The sequence below is a fragment of the Salvelinus alpinus genome, chromosome 3 (assembly GCF_045679555.1).
Source record: "Salvelinus alpinus chromosome 3, SLU_Salpinus.1, whole genome shotgun sequence".
In the NCBI taxonomy this organism is placed as follows: domain Eukaryota; kingdom Metazoa; phylum Chordata; class Actinopteri; order Salmoniformes; family Salmonidae; genus Salvelinus; species Salvelinus alpinus.
Genome location: NC_092088.1, coordinates 107,763,572 through 107,769,571, shown reverse-complemented (window position 1 = coordinate 107,769,571; position 6,000 = coordinate 107,763,572). Strand labels below are relative to the sequence as shown.

Genomic DNA, 6,000 nt, shown 5'->3' with positions numbered 1-6,000 from the left:
TTAACCATTTGTACATTGTTACAACACTGTATATATATAATATAACATTTGTAATGTCTTTATTGTTTTGAAACTTCTGTATGTGTAATGTTTACTGTTAATTTGTATTGTTTATTTCACTTTTGTATAATATCTACTTCACTTGCTTTGGCAATGTTAACACATGTTTCCCATGCCAATAAAGCCCCTTGAATTGAATGAGAGAGAGAGAGAGAGAGAGAGAGAGAGAAAGAATTCGAAAACAAATCCAATTTTGATAAACTCCCATATCTACTGGGTGAAATTCCACAGTGTGCCATCACAGCAGCAAGATTTGTGACCTGTTGCCACAAGAAAAGGGCAACCAGTGAAGAACAAACACCACTGTAAATACAACCCATATTTATGTTTATTTATTTTAACTTGTGTGCTTTAACCATTTGTACATTGTTACAACACTGCATATATATAATATGACATTTGTAATGTCTTTATTGTTTTGAAACTTCTGTATGTGTAATGTTTACTGTTCATTTTTATTTGACTTTTGTATATTACCTACCTCACTTGCTTTGGCAATGTTAACACATGTTTCCCATGCCAATAAAGCCCCTTGAATTGAGAGAGAGAGAGAGACAGAGAGAGAACAAACCTGTTCTACTAACACACTGAAGCCTCAGGACCAGAACATCCAATCAATCAGGATAAACCAAATTACAACACAGTCAAAACAAAACTATATTGCTTATTGGGAAACACAAGCACAAACACAAAGCAAAATGCAGTGCTATCTGGCCCTAAATCGACAGTACACCGTGGCTAAATATTTGACCATGGTTACTGATCAAAACCTTAGAAAAACCTTGACAAAGTACAGGCTCAGTGAGCACAGCCTTGCCATTGAGAAGGGTAGACACAGGAAAACCTGGCTCCCTGTAGAGGAAAGACTGTGCAACCACTGCACAACAGCAGAACCCGAGACAGAGCTGCATTTCCTGACAAAATGTAAAAAATACAAAACAATTAGAGAGTGTCATTTCCCCAAATTTGAAACTCTTATTCAAGGTTTCAAAGACCTCTCTGATGAGGATAGGCTACCCGTCCTGTTGGGGGAGGACGCAGAGAGCTGTGGGTTGGCAGCGCACTACATTGCACCACACCTCCCTCTCTCTCTCTCTCTCTGCTCTCGTCCCTCTCTCTCTCTCGCTCTCGCCCTCCCTCTCCCTCTCTCGTGCTCTCGCCCTCCCTCTCTCGTGCTCTCGCCCTCCCTCTCTCGTGCTCTCGCCCTCCCTCTCTCGTGCTCTCGCCCTCCCTCTCTCGTGCTCTCGCCCTCCCTCTCTCGTGCTCTCGCCCTCCCTCTCTCGTGCTCTCGCCCTCCCTCTCTCGTGCTCTCGCCCTCCCTCTCTCGTGCTCTCGCCCTCCCTCTCTCGTGCTCTCGCCCTCCCTCTCTCTCTCGTGCTCTCGCCCTCCCTCCCCCCCACCCTGCCAATACAGCTCAGGTCCCTTTCTCCACCCCCACCCTGCCAGTACAGCTCAGGTCCCTCCCTCTACCCCCACCCTGCCAGTACAGCTCAGGTCCCTCCCTCCACCCCCACCCTGCCAGTACAGCTCAGGTCCCTCCCTCTACCCCCACCCTGCCAGTACAGCTCAGGTCCCTCCCTCCACCCCCACCCTGCCAGTACAGCTCAGGTCCCTCCCTCCACCCCCACCCTGCCAGTACAGCTCAGGTCCCTCCCTCCTCCCCCACCCTGCCAGTACAGCTCAGGTCCCTCCCTCTACCCCCACCCTGCCAGTACAGCTCAGATCCTTCCCTCCACCCCCACCCTGCCAGTACAGCTCAGGTCCCTCCCTCTACCCCCACCCTGCCAGTACAGCTCAGATCCTTCCCTCCACCCCCACCCTGCCAGTACAGCTCAGGTCCCTCCCTCCACCCCCACCCTGCCAGTACAGCTCAGGCAGTCACCAGCAGTCTAACAGTCTAACAGACACCAGCAGTCTAACAGTCTAACAGACACCAGCAGTCTAACAGTCTAACAGCCACCAGCAGTCTAACAGTCTAACAGACACCAGCAGCCTAACAGTCTAACAGTCTAACAGACACCAGCAGTCTAACAGTCTAACAGTCTAACAGCCACCAGCAGTCTAACAGTCTAACAGCCACCAGCAGTCTAACAGTCTAACAGCCACCAGCAGTCTAACAGTCTAACAGTCTAACAGACACCAGCAGTCTAACAGTCTAACAGTCTAACAGACACCAGCAGCCTAACAGTCTAACAGTCTAACAGACACCAGCAGTCTAACAGTCTAACAGTCTAACAGCCACCAGCAGTCTAACAGTCTAACAGACACCAGCAGTCTAACAGTCTAACAGCCACCAGCAGTCTAACAGTCTAACAGACACCAGCAGTCTAACAGTTTAACAGACACCAGCAGTCTAACAGTCTAACAGCCACCAGCAGTCTAACAGTCTAACAGCCACCAGCAGTCTAACAGTCTAACAGCCACCAGCAGTCTAACAGTCTAACAGCCACCAGCAGTCTAACAGTCTAACAGACACCAGCAGTCTAACAGTCTAACAGACACCAGCAGTCTAACAGTCTAACAGCCACCAGCAGCCTAACAGTCTAACAGACACCAGCAGCCTAACAGTCTAACAGTCTAACAGCCACCAGCAGTCTAACAGTCTAACAGCCACCAGCAGTCTAACAGCCACCAGCAGTCTAACAGTCTAACAGCCACCAGCAGTCTAACAGTCTAACAGACACCAGCAGTCTAACAGTCTAACAGCCACCAGCAGTCTAACAGTCTAACAGACACCAGCAGTCTAACAGTCTAACAGACACCAGCAGTCTAACAGTCTAACAGACACCAGCAGTCTAACAGTCTAACAGACACCAGCAGTCTAACAGTCTAACAGACACCAGCAGCCTAACAGTCTAACAGACACCAGCAGTCTAACAGTCTAACAGACACCAGCAGCCTAACAGTCTAACAGACACCAGCAGTCTAACTGTCTAACAGTCTAACAGACACCAGCAGTCTAACAGTCTAACAGTCTAACAGACACCAGCAGCCTAACAGTCTAACAGTCTAACAGACACCAGCAGTCTAACAGTCTAACAGACACCAGCAGTCTAACAGTCTAACAGACACCAGCAGTCTAACAGTCTAACAGTCACCAGCAGTCTAACAGTCTAACAGACAACAGCAGTCTAACAGTCTAACAGACACCAGCAGCCTAACAGTCTAACAGTCTAACAGACACCAGCAGTCTAACAGTCTAACAGACACCAGCAGTCTAACAGTCTAACAGACACCAGCAGTCTAACAGTCTAACAGACACCAGCAGTCTAACAGTCTAACAGACACCAGCAGCCTAACAGTCTAACAGACACCAGCAGTCTAACAGTCTAACAGACACCAGCAGTCTAACAGTCTAACAGACACCAGCAGCCTAACAGTCTAACAGTCTAACAGACACCAGCAGTCTAACAGTCTAACAGACACCAGCAGTCTAACAGACACCAGCAGTCTAACAGTCTAACAGACACCAGCAGTCTAACAGTCTAACAGACACCAGCAGCCTAACAGTCTAACAGACACCAGCAGTCTAACAGTCTAACAGACACCAGCAGTCTAACAGTCTAACAGACACCAGCAGTCTAACAGTCTAACAGACACCAGCAGTCTAACAGTCTAACAGACACCAGCAGCCTAACAGTCTAACAGACACCAGCAGTCTAACAGTCTAACAGACACCAGCAGTCTAACAGTCTAACAGACACCAGCAGCCTAACAGTCTAACAGACACCAGCAGTCTAACAGTCTAACAGACACCAGCAGCCTAACAGTCTAACAGACACCAGCAGTCTAACAGTCTAACAGACACCAGCAGTCTAACAGTCTAACAGACACCAGCAGTCTAACAGACACCAGCAGTCTAACAGTCTAACAGACACCAGCAGTCTAACAGTCTAACAGACACCAGCAGCCTAACAGTCTAACAGCCACCAGCAGTCTAACAGTCTAACAGACACCAGCAGTCTAACAGTCTAACAGACACCAGCAGTCTAACAGTCTAACAGCCACCAGCAGTCTAACAGTCTAACAGACACCAGCAGCCTAACAGTCTAACAGACACCAGCAGCCTAACAGTCTAACAGACACCAGCAGCCTAACAGTCTAACAGACACCAGCAGCCTAACAGTCTAACAGTCTAACAGACACCAGCAGTCTAACAGTCTAACAGTCTAACAGACACCAGCAGTCTAACAGTCTAACAGACACCAGCAGTCTAACAGTCTAACAGACACCAGCAGTCTAACAGACACCAGCAGTCTAACAGACACCAGCAGCCTAACAGTCTAACAGACACCAGCAGCCTAACAGTCTAACAGACACCAGCAGTCTAACAGTCTAACAGACACCAGCAGTCTAACAGTCTAACAGACACCAGCAGTCTAACAGACACCAGCAGTCTAACAGACACCAGCAGTCTAACAGTCTAACAGACACCAGCAGTCTAACAGTCTAACAGACACCAGCAGCCTAACAGTCTAACAGACACCAGCAGTCTAACAGTCTAACAGACACCAGCAGTCTAACAGTCTAACAGCCACCAGCAGTCTAACAGTCTAACAGACACCAGCAGCCTAACAGTCTAACAGTCTAACAGACACCAGCAGTCTAACAGTCTAACAGACACCAGCAGTCTAACAGTCTAACAGACACCAGCAGTCTAACAGTCTAACAGACACCAGCAGTCTAACAGTCTAACAGACACCAGCAGTCTAACAGTCTAACAGTCTAACAGACACCAGCAGCCTAACAGTCTAACAGACACCGGCAGTCTAACAGTCTAACAGACACCAGCAGTCTAACAGTCTAACAGACACCAGCAGCCTAACAGTCTAACAGTCTAACAGACACCAGCAGTCTAACAGTCTAACAGACACCAGCAGTCTAACAGTCTAACAGACACCAGCAGCCTAACAGTCTAACAGTCTAACAGCCACCAGCAGTCTAACAGTCTAACAGACACCAGCAGTCTAACAGTCTAACAGACACCGGCAGCCTAACAGTCTAACAGACACCAGCAGTCTAACAGTCTAACAGTCTAACAGCCACCAGCAGTCTAACAGTCTAACAGACACCAGCAGTCTAACAGTCTAACAGTCTAACAGCCACCAGCAGTCTAACAGTCTAACAGACACCAGCAGCCTAACAGTCTAACAGACACCAGCAGTCTAACAGTCTAACAGTCTAACAGACACCAGCAGTCTAACAGTCTAACAGTCTAACAGACACCAGCAGCCTAACAGTCTAACCGACACCAGCAGTCTAACAGTCTAACAGACACCAGCAGTCTAACAGTCTAACAGTCTAACAGACACCAGCAGCCTAACAGTCTAACCGACACCAGCAGTCTAACAGTCTAACAGACACCAGCAGCCTAACAGTCTGACACCAGCAGCCTAACAGTCTAACAGTCTAACAGACACCAGCAGTCTAACAGTCTAACAGACACCAGCAGTCTAACAGTCTAACAGACACCAGCAGTCTAACAGTCTAACAGCCACCAGCAGTCTAACAGTCTAACAGACACCAGCAGCCTAACAGTCTGACACCAGCAGCCTAACAGTCTAACAGTCTAACAGACACCAGCAGTCTAACAGTCTAACAGACACCAGCAGTCTAACAGTCTAACAGACACCAGCAGTCTAACAGTCTAACAGACACCAGCAGTCTAACAGTCTAACAGACACCAGCAGCCTAACAGTCTAACAGACACCAGCAGTCTAACAGTCTAACAGCAGTCTAACAGTCTAACAGTCTAACAGACACCGGCAGTCTAACAGTCACCAGCAGTCTAACAGTCTAACAGACACCAGCAGTCTAACAGTCTAACAGACACCAGCAGTCTAACAGTCTAACAGTCTAACCGACATTCACCCCCCCCCCCGCTCTAATTCAACTCCCATGTGCACCCGTGAAAGGGGGGGAAGAGCAGGAAATGGAGGT

At 48.3% G+C, this 6,000-nt stretch overlaps 1 protein-coding gene across 3 annotated transcripts in view; it reads right to left on the bottom strand.

Annotated features, from left to right (window-relative positions):
* Positions 1-6,000, bottom strand: part of LOC139571666 (probable JmjC domain-containing histone demethylation protein 2C) — a 222,486-nt gene that overhangs the window by 173,966 nt on the left and 42,520 nt on the right. The gene's annotated exons all lie outside the window — the stretch shown is intronic.